This window comes from Hyperolius riggenbachi, chromosome 3 (genome assembly GCF_040937935.1).
Source record: "Hyperolius riggenbachi isolate aHypRig1 chromosome 3, aHypRig1.pri, whole genome shotgun sequence".
NCBI classification, from domain to species: Eukaryota; Metazoa; Chordata; class Amphibia; order Anura; family Hyperoliidae; genus Hyperolius; species Hyperolius riggenbachi.
Genome location: NC_090648.1, coordinates 87557842 through 87581809, shown reverse-complemented (window position 1 = coordinate 87581809; position 23968 = coordinate 87557842). Strand labels below are relative to the sequence as shown.

The 23968-nt window shown below is 43.3% G+C and overlaps 1 protein-coding gene across 3 annotated transcripts in view; it reads left to right on the top strand.

The window, feature by feature from the left end:
- The window catches only part of LOC137562807 (adhesion G protein-coupled receptor E2-like), a 146602-nt gene that overhangs the window by 2153 nt on the left and 120481 nt on the right, over positions 1–23968 (top strand). For 2 of the 3 annotated variants that reach the window (XM_068274515.1, XM_068274513.1), the window contains exon 2: positions 1284–1376. The gene's annotated coding sequence lies outside the window, so the exon portion shown is untranslated. Of the gene's footprint in view, positions 1–1283; positions 1377–8453; positions 8543–23968 lie in introns of those variants that run through there. The other variant, XM_068274514.1, reaches the window with a different exon arrangement.

Below are 23968 nucleotides of genomic sequence, written 5' to 3'. Positions count from 1 at the left end.
GAAGGCCGCAATGAGCGGCCCTCCGTGTTTCGCTTCCCTCGTCGCCATGGCGACGAGCGGAGTAACGTCATGGACGTCAGCTGACGTCTTGACGTCAGCCACCTTCGATCCAGCCCTTAGCGCTGGCCGGAACTGTTTGTTCCGGCTACGCTGGGCTCGGGCGGCTGGGGGGACCCTCTTTCGCCGCTGCACGCGGCGGATCGCCGCGCTGCAGCGGCGATCAGGCAGCACACGCGGCTGGCAAAGTGCCGGCTGCGTGTGCTGCTTTTTATTTCGTGCAAATCGGCCCAGCAGGGCCTGAGCGGCAGCCTCTGGCGGTGTTGGACGAGCTGAGCTCGTCCAGACCGCTCAGCAGGTTAATTCTGTTCTATAGCAGGCCACTGCTTTCCCATATAAGTTCTTCTGGCCTGGGATTTTCCCAGCAGAATATATATTAGGTGGGAAAGCTGTGGCCTGCTGTAGAATGGATGGAAATTTGTAAGAACTACTGAAATGTGGGAAAGCAGGGGCCCGTTGTAGTATGGAAATTGGAAATGTGTGTCATGATTTCTCCATAAACATTGTCCATGTGACCTCCTTTACTTAACTGAGGCTTCTTCCAGAAATTAATCCAGGCTCTGTAGCCTTATAGTTCCCTCATTCGCCCGGTCCTCAACTTTGATCCGCTGAGCGGCCCTGTAAATTGTCTGCATTACTTTGCATGTACTGGCCCGGCGGTAGGGCACCTTAATCGCACTCCCGTAGAGTGTTATGTACAGGCACAGAATGCTCCCCACCACAGAAGCGCAATCAAGTAGGCATATCACCATTCACCAGGCCAGCGTATGGGCAATAATGCATGATTTAGCTAATTCACTCACTTTAGTTGCACACTTTACCATGCCACACAGCTGATTAAAATAAAAAAAAGAAAATTCTTGAAGATTCTCTTTTGAATTTTATCTGGCATTACTATAGAAATAAGTCCTATGTTTGGAGGGGGGGGGGGGAGGGGAGAAAGGGTTGCGCAATTTCAGTGCTTGCTTGCCATATGCCATATTTTACCTAGATACGCCTCTGCTGGTCTTTAGGGGCGTTTAACACTATGGTCCTCAAGTGGTTAAACTAATTTTTTTTTTAATCTTTAGTAAACCTTTAATGCATTTCACTTTAAGCAAAAATGCATTCTCGTGAAAACGTTTCATTCTTTTTGAATATGGTGAAGGCATTTTTCTCATGTAATATTTTTGAAAAGATAACTAGTATCTAATAGCTAATAGTTATTTGTAATTTACACTTTGCAGGTGAGAGGAGAGTACCGTCATTTCTTCTTCAGCAAAAGTAAAGAGTCATCTGAGGTCTCCACCAGTGGCAACATTAATTCACCATCAAAATCAGTAAGTTTTGGTGGGGGAGGGACAAGAGAACCTTTGTATTATTTATTAGCAATTTTAATTCATAATCAGCAGCACCATCTATAATCAAAAAAAAACTTTATTCCATCTTCTTAAAGCACACATGAAGTGAGAGGGATATGGAGGCTGCCATATTTATTTCCTTTAAACAAAGCAAATTGCCTGTCTGCCCTGCTGATCCTCTGCCTCTAAAACTTGCAGTCATAGCCTTTTGACTTAAAATGGATCCGAGATAAACTTTTACTCATTGCATAATTGTGTTCCTTTCATATAGTTTATGGGGCATTCCTCAAGCCAAATACTTTTTTTGTTTGTTTTAATACTCTAATTCCCTGTAGCAAGGGCTTATGGGAGCTCAGTCTGGGCAGGAGGAGGAGGTAACTAGCCAGAGATTTCAGAGGCAGAGGGGAGGAGGGAGGAGGAGAGGGGAGTGAGCTGAGGGCTGGAGATGCAGTTGCAGCTTGCCTGTGTGCAATGTGACAAACAAAACATGGCTGCCCTCATTGTATCACAGGAATAAATAATCATAAACTGTTGAAGCTGTTTGCAGCTAGATTTGCTGTGTAAACTATGTAAACTTTAGATAAGATATATAGACAAGTTACTTGTTATAGTTAGTTTTTCATCTCGTATCTTTAAAGAGAATGTTATGCAGTTAAAAAAATGATACCTTGGGAGGGGGAAGCCTTTGGATCCTAATGAGGCTTTCCCAGTCTTCCTCAGCCAGTCCGATCCAGCACTGGCACCCCTTAACAACCCAAAACAATAATAATAACAACAGTGGCATGCCTGTGCAGACATACCAGTGAGCAGCGGCTTTCCGCTCGGGCTATGGTGGAAATAGCCGAGCTCGATCGCGTCAGCTCTATTGTGCACACACAGATAGCTTGCACATTGCGACACAGATAATTTAAATACGTTGGTGGCGGTGGTGCGGTACGCAGAACGACGCAAATATGACATGGAACTCCTGTGACTTACTTCCTGTCCATCAGCGAGTACGTCACTGGGCGAGGATGGGCGGCAAGGGGCGTGCGTTTGGGCACTATGCATATGACCTGTCAACACAATCTGCCTCAGTCATATGAATTCAATTTTTGATGTTGCGGTGCAATGTGATAGGGCAAAGCATTGCACTGCAACTCTATGGTCAGGTGTAAAACCGGCCTGAATGTATCTGGATTTTCCGCATGCTTGTTTCAGCTGTATGATTCAGCCAGGCACTACTGATGCGTGAGGGACCAGAAGGGCACAAGGCAACTGGTATTGTTTAATAGGAAATAAATATGGCATCCTTCATACCCCTCTCACTTCAGGTATCCTTCAAACGAGCTTGGTACATCCATGAATGTGTCTCCAAATAGTAGTGTTACAATCCATATAGGCACAAGCACTACTCTAGTAGGCCCGGTCTGAGTAGCTATGACAATTCCTACCCCTACACATCCTTTTATGTTGCAAGGCTTAGGTGTGATATAGCATCAGCACAGCAGCTCAGAGGTGTATGAAAAGAAGACTTTCAGGGGATGTCTCAATTTCGGGGTAACAGAATTACACATAATTATGATTTCAAAATTGAATTCATTTTGTGTATTCCATGCATACATTTTGAATAGGCCAGTCAAAAACTATTTTCCATGTAAATTGTGAAAAAAATGTTTGAAGAAATCAGACTGGTTAGAGGAAATAGAGGAACAGGTCCCAATTTTTTTTTTAAACACCTCACAGTTTGTTGAGAAAATGGATTTTAAAAAAATCCAAAGAAAAAAATGATTTTAAGTACATTTTATTGCAGTAAACTTTCATCTATACCGAGTTCCAAGTTCTGTATATTTACTTTATACAGGGCACAGGAGGTGGGGAAGAGCCCCTGCACAAGGACTTTGGGGGAGAAGGGAAAGCATTGTTGCCCCTCTCTGCCCCTTTCTTCCAGAAGCCAACACATGATGGACCTTGCAAGCTAGTGTAGCTCAGGGTGCGGTCCGGGTTCTGCATTCTGCATGTACCAGCCTGCATGGAAGAAAAGGGCTCAAAGGGGTTTGCACTGTCTGTTTTCTTATAGTGATATACAACCCATCATTTCTTCTTTGCTCTAAAAGATTATTTACAGCATATAATACATTATATTTCCACTTTATTTTACTAGCAGAACAGCATTAAAAGGGTTAAAACTTAGGACTTACTTTTTCAATAGCAAGCTCCATGCAGGGAGATCCGCTTCCAAACTGGTGATACCATTATCTTGTGTTTACTTAATTGTAGCAGAGAGGAATGTAAACATTCCCTGACTGTGCAAAAACTTTTTCTAATGTGTCCAGAACGGATACGCTGCTCAGAAATCATTACTGGGTACATTACAATATAAATACACCAGTTATGAATAAAATGCAATGGCAGCTTTCAGAGCAAATAAAACTGTACTTTGGGAACTTGTAATTTCTAAATGAATAATAATACTTATGCACAAAAGCAATTACGATACCTGTATGGGATATAAAAAGTAGAAAAACACATTTTTTTATTGAATATTATGTCAGAGTTTAAAGGATACCCGAACTGACATGTGACATGATGAGATAGACATGTGTATGTACAGTGCCTAGCACACAAATAACTATGCTGTGTTCCTTTTTTTCTTTCTCTGCCTGAAAGAGTTAAATATCAGGTATGTAAGTGGCTGACTCAGTCCAGACTCAGACAGGAAGTGACTACAGTGTGACCCTCACTGATAAGAAATTCCAACAATAAAACACTTTCCTAGCAGAAAATGGCTTCTGAGAGCAAGAAAGAGATAAAAATCTTATCAGTGAAGGTCACACTGTAGTCACTTCCTGTCTGAGTCAGGACTGAGTCAGCCACTTACATACCTGATATTTAACTCTTTCCGGCAGAGAAAGAAAAAAAGGAACACAGCATAGTCATTTGTGTGCTAGGCACTGTATATACACATCTATCTCATCATGTCACATGTCAGTTCAGGTATCCTTTAATACCGTTTTAAAATGCATAAAAGGTGTATATTAAACCCAGTATACTGTATATATATATATATAGTCCACCGCAGCAAAAATGTAATTGTAAAACATTTTTCTTAAAAAAAATGTAAATTGTTTTTCTCAAAAACTACAAGGTCTTTTGTTTACTTGTTCCCAAAGAATCAAATTTAGCATTTTTGCATAATTACACGTAACTGCAAAATTATGGAAATAATCACGGTTACGCATGAAATTAATAACAAATTTGCTGGAAATTTCGCATTACAATTTCAATTCATAATTGTGAATTTTTATGTAAAATTAGGATAATGTAAAATTTAAGCCCAACACTAGTGTTTTAATGTTGGGGAAAGCAAGTGAGAGAGGAGCTTACTCCTATAGATTCAAGAGAAGTATTAAAACATACTGCATACTGCAAAAAAATCCGCCAGCCCCTCCCCCCCCCCCCCCCCCCCGGGCCCGCTCTGGGCCTTTTTGGGGGGCAGGAGGGGTCGCAACATAAGATGGGAGCGTGGCCGCAGAGCGGTGGGGAGTGGGGAGATTCCCCCCCCCCCTCCTCACCTCGGGCTCTCCTCTCAGCGCGCCCCCTCCTGCAATCAATAGGGGCAGCAGGTGGGTGGCGGCAGACTGGACACATACCTCCTTAGCGTCGGAGGTCTCCCATCAGTAAGTGCTTTATGCTACTTCCTGTGTAAACAGGAAGTAACATGAAGCTCTTAGAGATCGGAGACCTTGCATCCAGTCTGCCGTCGCCCGCCCGCTGCCCCTATTGATTGCAGGAGGGGGCGCGCTGAGAGGAGAGCCCGAGGTGAGGGGGGGGAATGTCCCCCTCCCCACGATCTGCGGCCACGCTCTTCTCTTGTGTTGCAGCCTCTCCTGCCCCCCAAAAAGTCCCTGAGCGGGCCCTAGGCCCTCCCCCCCCTGTGGGGGCAGGGGTCGCATCCCCTATTGTTACTACCAGGGCTACCTGGGCTACCTACTACAATAAAAGCAGGAAATTGTTTCATGATATAGATTATACCTCTCTGCAATGTTTGCTCAGTGTCCATAGAAGCGGAAGGCAATTATGGGCAGAAGGTGATTTCAGAGGGGACAGGCAAAAATGGCGCACAGCGTCAATAGTGTCAGAATGGCTAGATATGTGCAGAGGCGCCCCACAAGGATACACGAAATCCTCTTCCTTTAAACTCGATGTGCAACACCCCTGCTGCCGTGGTAAGGGCAGGACCCTTTCTCCTCCACACATACAATGTTACAGTCAGCCACAGCGCTGGGAATTAAGTTGTCACCAGATGTTTCAATCCACCTCCAGAGACCTCTCCTACGAACAGGGTGCTCAGATGACACTTGGCCCCATAAAAAAGGAGAGAGATGCTCTCAGTGGATAGTATAATTCAGACAAAATTTATTGGATATAGTGGAATAAAAAACAGCAAAGTGTCACTTACATCTGGAGGGTCCCACACCTGTTAGGACCCTCTCCGGCTAGTTCGCTTCCCACCCAGTGGTACTCTGCGACATAGAACGATCATATAGGCATGGCCCGCTCTCGTCCCGACTAGTTTCGGCCTCTCGCCGTCATCAGGGGATACGAGAGCGGGCGGGCAGCTATGCATATATATACACACAAAAGGGGTGAGCAATTACCTGCTTCCAGGCCAGTTCCATTTCGCCGCGCCGGGCGCCATCCCGGAAGTAACCTACTTCCGGTTGGCGGCCATACTAGATCCTGTAGCACGGTTGGAACGCAAGATGCGTTCCACCATACGGAAGTAAATGCCATGGTACGCGAATGGCGCACAAAGAGACGCGGCTGATGTGCACCACAACGCATGCCCAGTGGTCACAACAAAACGTCACCCATATGGCATTAACTGCGCTTGCGTGGATAAATGAATGGAACCTGGCTGCAAACCGAACATACAAAATACAAAGAAAATGTGAAGACTGATGGTTACATAATTAAAACAGAATTGCATTAATATATCAGCATGAATTACATAACATACATAAAAGGTCATGGTGACAGCCATATAAAGTCCAGATTGCCATCTAGTGGCCAAAGTGCTAATTGTTCAGATAGTTCATGTAAACCTCAAATAGTCTCCATCAAGTGGGAAAACCAACCATTGCACTCCCAATTATAAAATAGTTATTGTACAGATCCAAGATGTTAAATTTGAATGACACTGAACTTGCTAAAAATTAAAGTACTTTGCTAAACTAAAATGCAAACTAAAACTTAAGACTAAAAAATCTTTAAAAGCATAGATCCTACCTGATGACATCACATTCCTTTCAAGAGTTAGCTAGAAAACAAATCAGATTAAAATCAATATTTAGGCCACAAGGATGCATGCTGTTCAACTTTATAATCCAGTTCATCTCTAACTTTGCTAAATCTCTGTCTGGATTGTTTCCTCTCCATTTTTTGGATACTTGGTCAATTGCAGAAAACACCAGTCCCCTAGGGTTACAGTCATGTTTCTCCTTAAAATGGGCTGATACAGAATGTTCCATAACTCTTGAAACCCTTTTATGTATGTTATGTAATTCATGCTGATATATTAATGCAATTCTGTTTTAATTATGTAACCATCAGTCTTCACATTTTCTTTGTATTTTGTATGTTCGGTTTGCAGCCAGGTTCCATTCATTTATCCACGCAAGCGCAGTTAATGCCATATGGGTGACGTTTTGTTGTGACCACTGGGCATGCGTTGTGGTGCACATCAGCCGCGTCTCTTTGTGCGCCATTCGCGTACCATGGCATTTACTTCCGTATGGTGGAACGCATCTTGCGTTCCAACCGTGCTACAGGATCTAGTATGGCCGCCAACCGGAAGTAGGTTACTTCCGGGATGGCGCCCGGCGCGGCGAAATGGAACTGGCCTGGAAGCAGGTAATTGCTCACCCCTTTTGTGTGTATATATATGCATAGCTGCCCGCCCGCTCTCGTATCCCCTGATGACGGCGAGAGGTCGAAACTAGTCGGGACGAGAGCGGGCCATGCCTATATGATCGTTCTATGTCGCAGAGTACCACTGGGTGGGAAGCGAACTAGCCGGAGAGGGTCCTAACAGGTGTGGGACCCTCCAGATGTGAGTGACACTTTGCTGTTTTTTATTCCACTATATCCAATAAATTTTGTCTGAATTATACTATCCACTGAGAGCATCTCTCTCCTTTTTTATGGGGCCAAGTGTCATCTGAGCACCCTGTTCGTAGGAGAGGTCTCTGGAGGTGGATTGAAACATCCAGTGTCAGAATGGCGCTGCACTTAAAACGATATTTATCGTTTTATATGTTAATTTTTTTTTTGCAGGGATCGGGCTGGAGAGGCAGTGGGCAGTGGGCTGGCAGCGGGGGTCGGGCTGGAGAGGCAGCGGGGTGGAGGGAGTAGGATTAGGTAGCATGTGTATACATTACCTCGTCCCGGCCGGCGATCGCTCCTTCACTTCATAGCTTGCACGAGTCCTGCATCCAGCCAATCACCATGCGGAAACTGAAGTCGCATGGTGATTGGCTGGATGCAGGACTCGTGCAAGCTATGAAGTGAAGGAGCGATCGCCGGCCAGGACGAGGTAATGTATACACATGCTACCTAATCCTACTCCCTCCACCCCGCTGCCTCTCCAGCCCGACCTCCGCTGCCAGCCCACTGCCCACTGCCTCTCCACCCTGACCCCGCTGCCAGCCCACTGCCCGCTGCCTCTCCAGCCCGACCCCCGCTGCCAGCCTACTGCCCACTGCCTCTCCAGCCCGACCCCCGCTGCCAGCCCACTGCCCGCTGCCTCTCCTCCAGCCCGACCTCCGCTGCCTCTCCAGCCCGACCTCCTCTGCCTGACTAGCTTCCTGAATTTTTCAATGGCGCACTGTTCCGCTGTTTTATAAAACGCTATTTACCGTTTTAATGTATTTACATTAAAACGGTAAATAGCGTTTTATGATCGGCAGAGCGGTGCGCCATTTTTTACTCTGCGCCATTTTTTACTGTATGCGATTTCAGAATGTCCTCTAATGCTGACCTTTCATTATTATTTTGTCCCTAGACAAACGTGTACAGTATTACCACCAAACCAGCTGTTGTCAGAAAGACTTCTTCTGGACAAAAGAGAGTCCAGTGGCTATGACCAACATGGCAGACTTCTGGTAACTGGAATCCAACATCTATGCTGTGTCCATCTTAGCAAAAGACACCGATTGAGTCATTGTTACTTATACCAAGATGGTGGAAGCTGTATTCAATCTTAAAGTGTGCCCAAGATGGATTTTAGGGGACAAATGAGTCACTAGGCATTATCCCTGCTCCATGACATGCCTCTATGTCCTCCTGGTGCTGCCCCCCACCCACATCTATGAACACTGAGCAGCCTAATAGGGAAGAGTGTCATTGCAGGAGAGGCCTCTTCCTCACCTCTCCGTACCCCTTTCCTGGCTTTCTGTGCCTCTACCTTGCCTCTCTGTGCCACTTTACTGCCTTCCTTCACCCCTTCCCCACCTCTCTGTGCTCTCTGAGCTGATGAAATGCAAAGAGCTGAGAGCTGCAGCATCATGACCCCAGGGTTGCCTCTGGAATTTTTCCAAAAACAAATCTATTTAAAAAAAAAAGTAGATGCAGGAGTGGCAGGGGGCGGTGGTAAGCGACTCTATCTGATCCAGCTAGCCGTTTGCCCCAAGATGCAGCATGCAGTGAACCATGATTTACATTAAGTGTCTTTTTAACACATTAACTTGATCCTACGTTTAGCTCGTGCTTTCTGACCTTAGTGCATATGTGGCTCTAAAGTCAATATGCAGTGGGGTTGCCAGAGTTTAGTTATTACATAGCTAAATGTGCACCAGAAATAGGGATTAACTAATTTAATAATGGTGGGGCTCAGTCACTGAGCTTCCTGTGTTGGGAGGGGCAATAGGTGTTTAGGAAGGGGATTTCTTTGAGGAGAGTGGGGCAGGCGCGGAGCTAGGGGGGGTCGGGGTAGGACAAGTGCCCCGGGGCGCCTGGTCCCCGAGGGCGCCCTCAGCCTGGCTGAGCTGCGGGTTTTTTTTTTTTTTCGCGGCGGAGGGGAAGGGGGCCAGCGCAGAGAGGAGGGAGAGCTGTGCGGACCGTGGGGAAGGGGGGCCATCTCCCCCCTCCTTCCCTCACCTTAGGTGCTCTCCCTCCCTCGCTGTCCCCTCCAATGTCCTCCGGGTGGCTGGCCTGGCAGCGGCGGGCGGAACTCACCTCCGTCTCGCTCCAGCGCCGGCCGGAAGTTCGGGTGCGCAGCCGCTGCTCTGGTCTGGACCAGACCAGAGTAGTGGCAGATCCATCCGGCGCTGCGACGAGACAGAGGTAAGTTCCGCCCGCCGCTGCCAGCCTGAGCCACCCGGACATTGGAGGGGAGAGCGAGGAAGGGAGAGCAGCTCTTCTCTGCGCTGCTCCCCTCCTGCTGGGGAGGGGGACACCTGACCTGGCTACCTACTCTGGGCACATATACCCCTGGCTACCTACTCTGGGCACATATACCCCTGGCTACCTACTCTGGGCACATATACCCCTGGCTACCTACTCTGGGCACATATACCCCTGCCTACATATACTGGGCATATACCCCTGGCTACCTACTCTGGGCACATATACCCCTGGCTACCTACTCTGGGCACATATACCCCTGCCTACATATACTGGGCATATACCCCTGGCTACCTACTCTGGGCACATATACCCCTGGCTACCTACTCTGGGCACATATACCCCTGCCTACATATACTGGGCATATACCCCTGGCTACCTACTCTGGGCACATATACCCCTGGCTACCTACTCTGGGCACATATACCCCTGGCTACCTAAGTTCCGTCCTGCGCCGGATAGGATAGGCTTCTGCCTATCAGATGCCGGCGATCCCCGGCCAATCAGAGGCCGGGGATCGCCGATCTACGTCACGGCGCTGCTGCGCAGCAGCGCCGTGTCATGTAAACAGCGGGGATTTCTTCCCCGGATGTTTACATTATGCGTGCGAGCCGCGATCGGCGGCTCGCACACTGTGCACGGAGGCAGTCTCCGTGAACTAGCATGGAAAGGCCGCTCGATCCCATGCTATACCACTAACGACCCGCCGACGCCTATCGGCGTTAGGCGGTCGTTAAGTGGTTAAAGCAGGAATGTCAGCCATAAAATCAAATTCCATTTACCCACTGCTCTGTGTTTATCATGTAGTCTACATGCAATCTGCATTACAATATAATCAGAATTGTTTCTGCTGTGATTAATCTTATTGCAGTCATCCTGGCTCTATCGTGGTACATTGCTGGGGAAGTTTGTTATCTCCCCTCCCACATTCCTGCTCCTCACCGATTGCCTGAGGGCAATTCAGTGTGACACAAGGCTGAGAAGGGAAATACACCTCACCCCTCTGCAGAAGCTACTGAAATTCAATTTATGTTGTGCGCACATGTGTTTACATGTGTTATTATCCTGTTTTATCTAGGAGGGATGGTGATTAGACAATTTTTGTATCTTTAATAGTATTGGCATACCAGTGGAGGCATTGTGACCCAATTTTTTTCATGTGTTTACAAAGCAAGCTAGATAAGACAGTGCAGTTTTTAGTACACAGTTCAGTGGGGAGTAGGGCTGGCAATGCATACACAATTTCAGGCAGAGAAAACATTGTAAGGGTGGAAACACTTTAGGATTGGCTTCAGTCAGAGGCAGTAAAGATGGAAAATGTCTGAAACAGTTTTCTACAGCGCTTTCTAGTACAGCGCTGCTGCAGATCGCAGCACTCTACACAGTAAAAAGACGGCTGTTTCGCCGTCTAATAGTCTCCGAGCGGCAATCGTCGCTGGAAAACTGAAGGCCTACCAAGTGGAGATGCCTACCAAGTGGAGATGAGAACGCATCCGCGCGCGCAATCTCCTACAATAGTCGGCCCCAGGACTTGACGGGGTCCTGGGGCTACCACCGCCATCACGCCCATGGGCGTGACGTGGTCTTGAGGTAGTTAAAGAGGTACCTAACTTTGTTTTCATATTTCGCACACTGCAGCTAAAAATTTTTTTTAAAAAATGGTATAATAAATTGGTTGTGTAGTACGGATAATTACTAGAACATTAGACGCAAAAAAATATTCTCATATTTTTATCTTCAGTTATATTGTTTTTTTTTATATACCATTGCATCATTCTCTAATAATTGCAGTTTACACACTACTAAGAAATCTAAATAATTTTACAGAGCAGCAGTGAACTTTTGAACCCTTTCTCTGCAGAGAAAAAGAAGATACAATGACTGACAGTTGAGATAGCATGAAGCAGAAGACAGAACTCTCTGCGACTTTGAAAGTTGTGGAGCTCAATGGCTTTTTTTGCATAGATAACAACTGGAGTTTCTTAACTCTTCCTGTACTGGAAACAAAATTAGACTCATATAGCTGCTGCTAAAGTTTTATTTCTTAGCTGTACTACACATACCAATCATATCATATTTTTTTTTTTTGCTTCAGTGTCTCTTTAATTACTAACAGACAATTTAAAAAATAGTCCAGTTTTAGCAAGCGAAAAAGTTTTTTAAAGCATGCCTGAAGTGAGTGGAATATAGAGGCTGACATATGCATTTCCTTTTAACCACTTCAGCTTACAGCCCATTTTACCCATTTTTACCTGTCAGCGCTCCTTCCATTCATTTGGCTATAACGTTATCACTGCTTCTGACACGTGAATGATCTGTATCTTGTTTCCTTATTTGCCTTTGTGGGCGATACTTGATTTTGAGAAATTACTTTATTTTGTATGTATTTTATAGGCAAAAACAAGAAAACAAAAAAATACACTATTTCACTAATTCCATGCTCTATAGTTGTAAAATAAGCAATGCTACTATAAATAAAACCCACCTATTTTATTTGTCCTGGCTATCACAACATTTAATTTACGCTTCTAATACAATGTATGGCGGTAACATAATATTTCTGTTTCGGCTCTTTTTCTTGAGTCCGGTCAATTGCCAGCCCTTATGTACTGAAATAACAGTAATATACCCTCATGACATACATATTGAAAAAAAGAGTCCCTAAGGCCTCTCAGGGACGGATCTAGACCAGGTTTCCCCAAGTTGCGCCTGGGGCAAGGTCAGGTTTTGGCGCCTAAATTGCCACTTTCCATCCAAATTTTGCCGCCTTTTTAAAAATTCAACAAACTGCGCCTGGGGCAAGAGACCTGCTTGCCCCCCCCCCCCCCTAGATCCGTCCCTGAGGCCTCTTGCACACTGCGAGCGATTCCGATTCAGATTCCGCTTTTTAATTGGTTTTTACATCCAATTCCGATTCCGATTTGCAGTTTGCTCCCTGCACACTGCAAATCGGAATCTGAATCGGATGTAAAAACTGATTAAAAAGCGGAATCTGAATCGGAAATGCATGCAGTGTGCAAGAGGCCTAAGGCTACTATATTAATGGATTTTTTTAAACTTTTTTTTTAATGTGATTGTTTAGTAACTGAATGGGGGCTTCGGAAGGGATTAATTGTATTATTTTTTTCATTAAAAATGTGTGGTGTGTGCAATTTAACTTTTTGCCACCAGACAGCTTTAGAAATACTACCCTGGTTTACCAGGAAGTGTTTATTTTTGTTTTAACTTTAGTTTTGTTCTGTCATTGTGAATGGACATTGCTCCTGATCAGGGTCACGTCCATTCACTCCAGGCACTGCGATTGGTTTGGGGAATCCTGGGTTCCCTTCCCCAACCACCGCTATGGAAATGCCATCGGGTCGCACGCACATGTGCATGCACCTGCCACTATAACACTGAACGCGTATATGCGTCCAGTTAGACTTGAGCGGTGTCCTTTTGATCCTTTGCTGTGTTGATACATTTCAGCCATAGACCCTAAACAAACATGCAGATCAGATGCTTCTGATTGGATTAGTTCCATGCTTGTTTCAATTGTGTGATTCAGACACTACTGCAGCCAAAGATAAGCACGACTGCCAGGCAACTGGTATTATTTAAAAAGAGAAAAAATATTGCCAGTCACAATTTAGTTCTCATTTCAGGTTCCCTTTAAGTCATGTATATGTGGCCATGTAAAACTAGAATTGCAACAGTCTCTGTTCTCCATTTATTTAAAAAGTAAGCCTGAAATAGAAGCTGCCATCATTACTGTCTTGTAGAAAATGCCAGTTGCCTGGCTGCTATGCTGATATTTTGGCTTTAGCAATCACTTTGTCACACGTCTGCAATAAGCATGCAGTCTAAGGAGCCAGAGTACAGTCAAAACACCTCATCTTCTTTGTTTACACTTTTATTCATCCTATTCAAGAAACAATAAATCAGGGCTTTCTTTTAACGTAAACAATATAAAAAATAGAGGAAATAATTTATGAAAAAGAGAGCCAAACTGACTCAACATACACAGAGCTTCATTGAAGCTAAAGGTGGCCACACTCCATACAATTTTTTTAAATATCTGTTCAATTCAAGAATTGCAATCAAATTTCTGACTGATTGTAACATTTTAAAAATATGACCAATGTACCACACACATATGTTCAATTTTTCCCCAATTATGATAAAAATGATTGGAAACTCCGAGAAAATTGCTAGGGGTGTGTATATTAATACAGTGACAATCTAACACACACCATACAATCTTTAGAAAAATTGAAGAAAAATTTCCAGCATTCCGGATCGAAAAAAAACCTAAAAAAAATGGGAAATCCGATCATATTTTTCAGTGGAATATAAAAAAGGTTTCAATTTTTTGGGGAGATCCCATCAAATGTATCAAATTGCCATAAAATCAGATCATTTTATTGTATCGTGTGTGTGGCCACCTTTATGAGTGGGTTGGGTAGGATACTTTTTAAGTATGCTGAATTTGGGAAAAAAACAAAATGAAAACAAAACTGTTGAGTCCAGTTAGTAGTAATATAAGTAGATTCTTTCAAGTCATGCCAAAAAACATTTGTAGGTGAGCAACACCATCAGAACCATTAGCTGTGCCATTAGCTGTGCTCCCTGCACACTGCAAATCGGAATATGAATCGGATGTAAAAACTGATTAAAAAGCGGAATCTGAATCGAAAATGCATGCAGTGTGCAAGAGGCCTAAGGCTACTATATTAATGGATTTTTTAAACTTTTTTTAATGTGATTGTTTAGTAACTGAATGGGGGCTTGGGAAGGTATTAATTGTATTATTTTTTTCATTAAAAATTTGTGGTGTGTGCAATTTAACTTTTTGCCACCAGACAGCTTTAGAAATACTACCCTGGTTTACCAGGAAGTGTTTATTTTTGTTTTAACTTTAGTTTTGTTCTGTCATTGTGAATGGACATTGCTCCTGATCAGGGTCACGTCCATTCACTCCAGGCACTGCGATTGGTTTGGGGAATCCTGGGTTCCCTTCCCCAACCACCGCTATGGAAATGCCATCGGGTCGCACGCACATGTGCATGCACCTGCCACTATAACACTGAACGCGTACAGTGGTGTGAAAAACTATTTGCCCCCTTCCAGATTTCTTATTCTTTTGCATGTTTGTCACACTTAAATGTTTCTGCTCATCAAAAACTGTTAACCATTAGTTAAAGATAACATAATTGAACACAAAATGCAGTTTTAAATGATGGTTTTTATTATTTAGTGAGAAAAAAAACTCAAAACCTACATGGCGCTGTGTGAAAAAGAAATTGCCCCCTGAACCTAATAACTGGTTGGGCCACCCTTAGCAGCAATAACTGCAATCAAGCGTTTGCGATAACTTGCAACAAGTCTTTTACAGCGCTCTGGAGGAATTTTGGCCCACTCATCTTTGCAGAATTGTTGTAATTCAGCTTTATTTGAGGGTTTTCTAGCATGAACCGCCTTTTTAAGGTCATGCCACAACATCTCAATAGGATTCAGGTCAGGGCTTTGACTAGGCCACTCCAAAGTCTTCATTTTGTTTTTCTTCAGCCATTCAGAGGCGGATTTGCTGGTGTCTTTTGGGTCATTGTCCTGCTGCAGCACCCAAGATCGCTTTAGCTTGAGTTGACGAACAGATGGCCGGACATTCTCCTTCAGGATTTTTTGGTAGACAGTAGAATTCATGGTTCCATCTATCACAGCAAGCCTTCCAGGTCCTGAAGCAGCAAAACAACCCCAGACCATCACACTACCACCACAATATTTTATTGTTGGTATGATGTTCTTTTGCTGAAATGCTTTTTTTTTTTAGCAAAATTGAGACGAGCCTTAATGTTCTTTTTGCTTAAAAGTGGTTTGCGCCTTGGATATCTGCCATACAGGCCGTTTTCGCCCAGTCTCTTTCTTATGGTGGAGTTGTGAACACTGACCTTAATTGAGGCAAGTGAGGCCTGCAGTTCTTTAGATGTTGTCCTGGGGCCTTTTGTGGCCTCTCGGATGAGTTTTCTCTGCGCTCTTGGGGTAATTTTGGTCGGCCAGCCACTCCTGGGAAGGTTCATCACTGTTCCATGTTTTTGCCATTTGTGGATAATGGCTCTCACTGTGGTTCGCTGGAGTCCCAAAGCTTTAGAAATGGCTTTATAACCTTTACCAGACTGATAGATCTCAATTACAGTACTTTTTTTCTTATTTGTTCCTGAATTTCTTTGGATCTTGGTATGATGTCTAGCTTTTGAGGTGCTTTTGGTCTACTTCTCTGTGTCAGATAGCTCCTATTTAAGTGATTTCTTGATTGAAACAGGTGTGGCAGTAATCAGGCCTGGAGGTGACTACAGAAATTGAACTCAGGTGTGATAAACCACAGTTAAGTTATTTTTTAACAAGGGGGGCAATCACTTTTTCACACAGGGCCATGTAGGTTTTGAGTTTTTTCCTCACTAAATAATAAAAACCATCATTTAAAACTGCATTTTGTGTTCAATTATGTTATCTTTGACTAATAGTTAATGGTTTTTGATGAGCAGAAACATTTAAGTGTGACAAACATGCAAAAGAATAAGAAATCAGGAAGGGGCAAATAGTTTTTCACACCACTGTATATGCGTCCAGTTAGACTTGAGCGGTGTCCTTTTGATCCTTTGCTGTGTTGATACATTTCAGCCATAAACCCTAAACAAACATGCAGATCAGATGCTTCTGATTGGATTAGTTCCATGCTTGTTTCATTTGTGTGATTCAGACACTACTGCAGCCAAAGATAAGCACGACTGCCAGGCAACTATATTATTTAAAAAGAGAAAAAATATTGCCAGTCACAATTTAGTTCTTATTTCAGGTTCCCTTTAAGTCATGTATATGTGGCCATGTAAAACTAGAATTGCAACAGTCTCTGTTCTCCATTTATTTAAAAAGTAAGCCTGAAATAGAAGCTGCCATCATTACTGTCTTGTAGAAAATGCCAGTTGCCTGGCTGCTATGCTGATATTTTGGCTTTAGCAATGACTTTGTCACACGTCTGCAATAAGCATGCAGTCTAAGGAGCCAGAGTACAGTCAAAACACCTCATCTTCTTTGTTTACACTTTCATTCATCCTATTCAAGAAACAATAAATCAGGGCTTTCTTTTAACGTAAACAATATAAAAAATAGAGGAAATAATTTATGAAAAAGAGAGCCAAACTGACTCAACATACACAGAGCTTCATTGAAGCTAAAGGTGGCCACACTCCATACAATTTTTTTAAATATCTGTTCAATTCAAGAATTGCAATCAAATTTCTGACTGATTGTAACATTTTAAAAATATGACCAATGTACCACACACATATGTTCAATTTTTCCCCAATTATGATAAAAATGATTGGAAACTCTGAGAAAATTGCTAGGGGTGTGTATATTAATACAGTGACAATCTAACACACACCATACAATCTTTAGAAAAATGTAAGAAAAATTTCCAGCATTCCGGATCGAAAAAAAACCTAAAAAAAATGGGAAATCCGATCATATTTTTCAGTGGAATATAAAAAAGGTTTCAATTTTTTGGGGAGATCCCATCAAATGTATAGAATTGCCATAAAATCAGATCATTTTATTGTATCGTGTGTGTGGCCACCTTTATGAGTGGGTTGGGTAGGATACTTTTTAAGTATGCTGAATTTGGGAAAAAAACAAAATGAAAACAAAACTGTTGAGTCCAGTTAGTACTAATATAAGTAGATTCTTTCAAGTCATGCCAAAAAACATTTGTAGGTGAGCAACACCATCAGAACCATTAGCTGTCAGGGCCGGATTTTTGGAAAGGCCACAAAGGCCCGGGCCTTGGGCGGCTGCAGCCTAAGGGGGCACCTGGAAAAGAAAGAGTGGCTGCTACATATGAAAGGGAGGCTGAAATGGGAGTATTACATGAAAAAGGTAAACTGATTCCCAAGAGAGCTGTTCATGAAAGAGAGGTGCTATAGTCAGGGCCGGATTTCTGGGAAGGCCACAAAGGCCATGGCCTAGGGCGTTAAAATCAGATAAGATCAGAAGGGCGGCAGGACTTGGAGAAAGAAGAGGTCATATGTCATAGTAAATCATCTCGTCTGGTCCCGCAGTGGAGCCAGCCAGCGCCCTGCTCTGCACTAATAGCTGAATTCCAGAGTTCCCCAATCCCTGCTTCTCTCTCTCTCACTTCCTGATGTGTTATGACAATCATTCTTCTGTATTATGGACATACAAGTTGATGTGAAAAATGCCAGGGATTTACATTACAAAGCAGATAGAACTAAGTTCCACTGAGTTTTAATCCAGGCATTCACAAACATCAGTGAGCTCTGCTAGTTTCTTCACTTTCTCTTTTACAGCTGTGACACTGACCCCAGCAGCTATTAATTACTTTCTTATCTAACCCTTTCTTCCTAGCCAGCAGTGGTCTAGGTTAACTCTTTCCTGACTCATTTTCTGCCCTTTAGCTCCTACCATCTATGAGAACTGCAGGATTAAAAATGCTGTTTGCTTCCCTTTCATTGCTAAACTGTCACTTTAAAGGACACCTGAGCTGTTACTACCTCTATGCTAGTGTGTATGGTTTGGCAACTTTCTCCTTTCCTGTAGCAGTAGAGCATTGTACCATCTTAGCCATCAGCAAAAGTAGAGGTTTGAATCAAGATGATGCCATTTATTGGCTTAAAAGAAAAAGAGTAAGCTTTCTGCTAATAAGCCTTCTTCAGACTTTGTTCCACTATACTGTCAATATGATAGAGCACATCGCCATATGTACATTCAGCATTCAAAAGAGATGCATAGATGTTTCAGCAAATATATATAAATGTCATCCAGAAGTGGAGCTGAACTCTCACACAGGACAGAAGGTAAACAGAAATGCACCCTGTATTTATTTAGAGAGCCTGTCTAATTCTCCCTCATCTGTGTCTAATCACAAGTTGTAATTTGATCTCTACACTGTGTCACCTGACTGCCACAACAACTAAGCTCATTTGAAAGCACAGGATGTTAACAATATGTCTGCTTCCATGAAAGCATGAAGTAGACACTGAAGATTTATTGCAGGATTTATATCAGCTGTAACAAAAATGTTTTTCTTTTAAGGCTATGTTGTTGCGTATCTTTTAGAGCAGAGAGGAAGTTCTGAGTTCAGGTCCTCTCTAATTACAACAGAACATCCAAAGTGGGTCCTGACAGGATGTTTGCTACTTACCTGTTCTCTGTTTTGGATGGGTTTCTCTCCATTGAGCTGCCCGGTCACCTGTTTGTGTCTCCGACTGCAGCCAGTCGCACAGAGGACAAAGCAGCGCATGCTCTGGCCACTCGCGCTCCCTGTAATTTCTCACTCCTGCCCATGGCCGGTACAGTGTTATGCATTCTTGACAAGTACCGGTCATACAACAGCGTCATTTCTCAAGTATGCATGCCCAGAAAACAATATCGGCTGCTGTGCAGATTCGGGCAGGAGCGCAAATTACAGGAATTATTTGTTGAATGGGGGGCAGAGCAGCACAACTGAAATTAGCCCATTCAAACCAGTGATTGCTAGTCAGAATGTTGGACAGAATATTTTTTGTTGGTGATTGTGGTGGTGGTGGTGGTGGTGGGGGGGGGGGGGGGGCGCGGTTGGTGACAGCAGGCCTAGGGCACTGGAAAGTACAAATCCGGCCCTGGCTATAGTACATGAATGATACATGTGAAAGAGGGGGGTGGACGTGGAATGGGAGGGGCATTACTGCACATGAAAGGGGTGCGCAACATGCTTGGCCTAGGCAGGGCCAGTTCTAGACTTTTTGCTGCCTGATAAAGCAGACAAACCGAGAGCCCAATACAGTGTAGTATGTATTGGAACAGGGAGGAATAATGACACGTAAGTATCATACTTACAAACATGGGTTACCACTTAGGCAGCCACTGTATAGGCAGGTGGGGAGATTAGGCCTGTCCCCACTCAGGACTAAGATGTCGCTCTCTGTAGATAGAGGAAAAGAGGGTGTACTACCCTTCCACCAGGGGTGGAAAACTTGAAATATGGATGTACAGAGGCGCCAAAAGGTGGCGGTGGTGGACCAGCCACACCAAAACAGACACGATGCTGTTGCTTGAGGTTAAGATAATTTATTCACATACTCCTAGATAAAACTGCAACGCATTGCTGCCTGAGGCAAACTTGTGAGAATCCCCCCGACCGCACAGCACCCAACAATTTAATCTGCTCCATTTAATTTTCTCACATGACATGCTGCAGCTCAACACAATAGCACACTGGCTGGCTGTGAGTCTGTGACAAACAAACTGCTCACACTCAGCCACTCGATTCCACCTCAGTCAGGACAGCAGAGCCACCTCCTCCCTTCTGCTGTGCAAGTTAAATGAAACACTGCTGCTCTTCTGCCTCCCCCCTCCTCACTCACTGTGAGACTCCTCACACAGTACAACAAGCTGCTTTCCCCTAATGATGACCTCTTCACTTTGCTCGCTCTCCTCTTGCTTCTCCTCCTACTCTGACTGCATGCTGAAAGTGTAACACACAGTACAAACATGCTGCCCTTGCAATCTCTGTGCCTGATGCAAATGTTTCACCTTGCTTCATGAGAGAACCGGCCCTGGGCCTAGGGGCACACAAAGTATAAATCCAGCTCTGCTAGCTGTACAGTGGTAACTATTTTCATAGTAGACCTAGATAAGTGTAAGCAACTAGATCAGTGTCACCAGGGAAGTTCTGGAACAAATGCTTTCTCCATTCTATTTTGGTTACTCATCACTCTCATCCACTGGTGTGAATGTAAAACAAATAAGTGTATTATTTTCTCTTACTCTGCAGGTTTTGCAATATTTTCAGTTAGCCTTTATTTATACTACATGTACTTCTGTAAATATCTTCCTGCATACCAACTGTATAACGGGAATTAATAATTATGTCAGTTATATCAGCAATTTTAGCATGTGAAAGCACGTTTCTGCACAAGGTCTGTCACATTTAATTTGTAGTGACTTATAAAGAACTAACTAACCTCTGCGGTAAACAAGGCCTCTTTAAAACAATAGAGAACTCCAAACCAGAGAGATTATTCTTGTAGGCCGCTAACCTTCATTAGAAGAACCAACCTTAAGAGCTCAAGCAGATTGGTTCTTGTAAGGGTTATCAGCTTACTGATTTACCAATGAAATTAATTGTCATTCCCATACCTCCCAACTTTTGGAGCCAGGAAAAAGGGACACTAAGACATACCCCGCCACACTTTTAACCACGCCTCCATTTTTCAAAACCACGCCCCTTCCTTATACAGTTTCCCCCTCCATCCTATGTGGAGATTGGCGCATGAAGCAATGTTTGGCAAGCTATTTAAAGTGAATGGGAACTGCATTTAAAAAAAATGAAGCAAATACTTACCTAAGGAGAGCAAAGGCTCTGGGTCATATAGAGACAAGACAAGACAAGACAAATAACATTTATATTGCGCTTTTCTCCTGGCCGGCTCAAAGCGCCAGAGCTGCAGCCACTAGGACACGCTCTATAGGCAGTAGCAGTGTTAGGAAGACTTGCCTTCCGTCTCCTCTCTCAGTGCCCTCTATCCTGTGCTGGCTGTGTATGTACAGTGCCAAGCACACAAATAACTAGGCTGTGTTCCTTTTTTTCTTTCTGTGCCTGAAAAAGTTAAACATCAGGTATAAAGTTTCTATCCGGGTCAGGACCGGGTCGGACTGGATCAGACTATAGCATAACCCTCAATGATAAGTGATTACAGCCATAAAACACTTTCCTGCCAGTAAATTGCTTCTTACAGCAGGAAAGAGATAAAAAGGGTCAATAATTCATAGATTTGAGCTCTGACATACTTAAAATAAAGGTTTTATTGAGCAGAGACGATGAAACAGAAAAAAATAAAAACAAAATGTACAGTAAATATAATACCGCAGGATATCTAACAAAAGTCATTTTTAGGAGACTGAGGATAGATACAATTGTTTTTCTCATCAGTTTATTTTCACCTCGGATGTTCTTTAAGGCTTATTGGCCCAAGCCTTGTGAGGTTTTTTGCCTTCCCCTGGATCAACTGGGATATGTGCGGGTTCAGGATAGCATTTTTTTGGTTTGTTTCCTTGCCTTTTTTCTAGTTGAACTTTATGGACAGATGTCTATGGCAGGTCTACAGGAAATTTTGCATAATCATAATTAACAGATTACAATTATCACTATTACCACCTAACCCAAATCCCACAGATACTCACGAAACAGTCAACAATGAGCAGTCGAAAGAACTGTTTCAGCATTTTGTGTTGGGGTTGTTAACAGGACTTAAAGCAAGTGGAGGGAGAGGACCAAGACATTTCATGCACTGATTCCCAGGAAGAACAGGGTGGGTCAGTTTCTGCTATCACTTCAGTAAAGGAAGAAGAAAGAAAAGAGGTGCCACCTCCTGGAGCATACCATGATACAGAGTCCACTGCGGAGGAGAAGGCATGGGTGAAGGCATGGGGCAGCCCAACCACCAGCTAGGTGCAGGAGGAACAGAGTTTGACTTTCTGCAGATTCCTCAAACATGCTATCAGCACCAAATTTACTGTGAATGTCAGAGATACTAGTGAGAGCAGGTCAAATAAAAAACAAAGCACCATACAAACCTAGTAGTTTTTGAGAAAATTAAATTTTAACCAGTTAATGTAAATGCGCCAGTATATCTATGCCCCTGGACACTTCATCTTAGCTCCAGTGGCATAGATATAAGTATCTCACCGCAACCGCCACTGCGCTTGCTCCCACGTGTGTTCATGTTGCCTCCCATTAGTACACACATCAGTGAATGGGAATACAGTTCCCATTCACTGACCATGATCAATGAAACCGGCAACAATGACTAAACAGAAAGTGAAAGAATACACACATTACTTCCAGTAACGCATGTATGCAGTAAAAGGCACATCATTAAAATAAAATGGGGGAACATCCAGTGGGCAAATAGTAAAAGTAAACCTACATACACATCCCATCCCCTCCCAGTTATCAAAATAAAAAACTTTACCCTCCCTTAGTGGTAATCCCGAGTCAGGCTCGGGATGGAAATCTGCAGCTCAGAGCAATAATACTGTGCCTGAGTGAGTTATATGCATGCATGTATGCATGTTTTTAGGGTGTAAAAGCTTGTGAAAAAATTGCCCGTCTTTTGGACCATAAATCTGGAAATAATCATTTCGCCAGGGAGGTAAAAAATTTTTAATGTAAAAAAAAATTACATTAAAAAAATACATAAATAGAGACCTTAGGCACTCAACGTTTTTAATATGTATGTCATGAGGGTATGTTACTGTTAGTTTTTGCAAAAAGGGCTTGTAATTAGTGCCGAACAGAAAGCTAAAAAAATACTCTTTTATTTCCCCCAAAAATATTGTTGCTATACATTGTGATGGGGACATAATGTAAATGGTGTAATAACTGGGACACATGGGCAAATAAAATATGTTTGTTTTAATAACAGTAGCACATATTATTTTATAACTTTAATGGCCAAAAACTGAGAAATTATAATTTTTCCATATTGTTTGTATTATTCCCATTAAATTGAATTTAGAAAAAAATAATTCTTAGCAAAATGTACCACCCAAAGAAAGCCGAATTAGTGGCAAAAATCCCTCCCCAAGCTATAGATCATTTTGTTGTGATTAGTAGTGATAAAGTAGTGATAAAGTTATTGGCAAATAAAAGGAGGAGTGCTGTAATGTGAAAACTGTTCTGGTCCATAAGGGGAAAAACTCCTCAGTGGTAAACTGGTTAAAGTTCAGGTAGAAAAACACATTTTTAAATAAGTACAATGTCTGATTCAGTCAAGAAAACACACAAAAACTGATCTTATAGTGCACCTGTGGCTAAATAAAAGAAAAGTGATAATGTCCCTGCACATTGTGTAGGTAATAGAACTTACCAGAGTTCTAGTAAGCCTAATTACTTACTACAACATTTCTTCATTAGCATACCTAATATGGAGCAGGGCCGGATTTGTACTTTCCAGTGCCCTAGGCCTGCTGTCACCAACCCCCCTCCCCCCCCCCCCCCCCACACACACACACACACCACCACCACAATCACCACCACCACAATCACCAACAAAAAATATTCTGTCCAACATTCTGACTAGCGATCACTGGTTTGAGTGGGCTCATTTCAGTTGCGCTGCTCTGCCCCCCATTCAGCAAATAATTCCTGT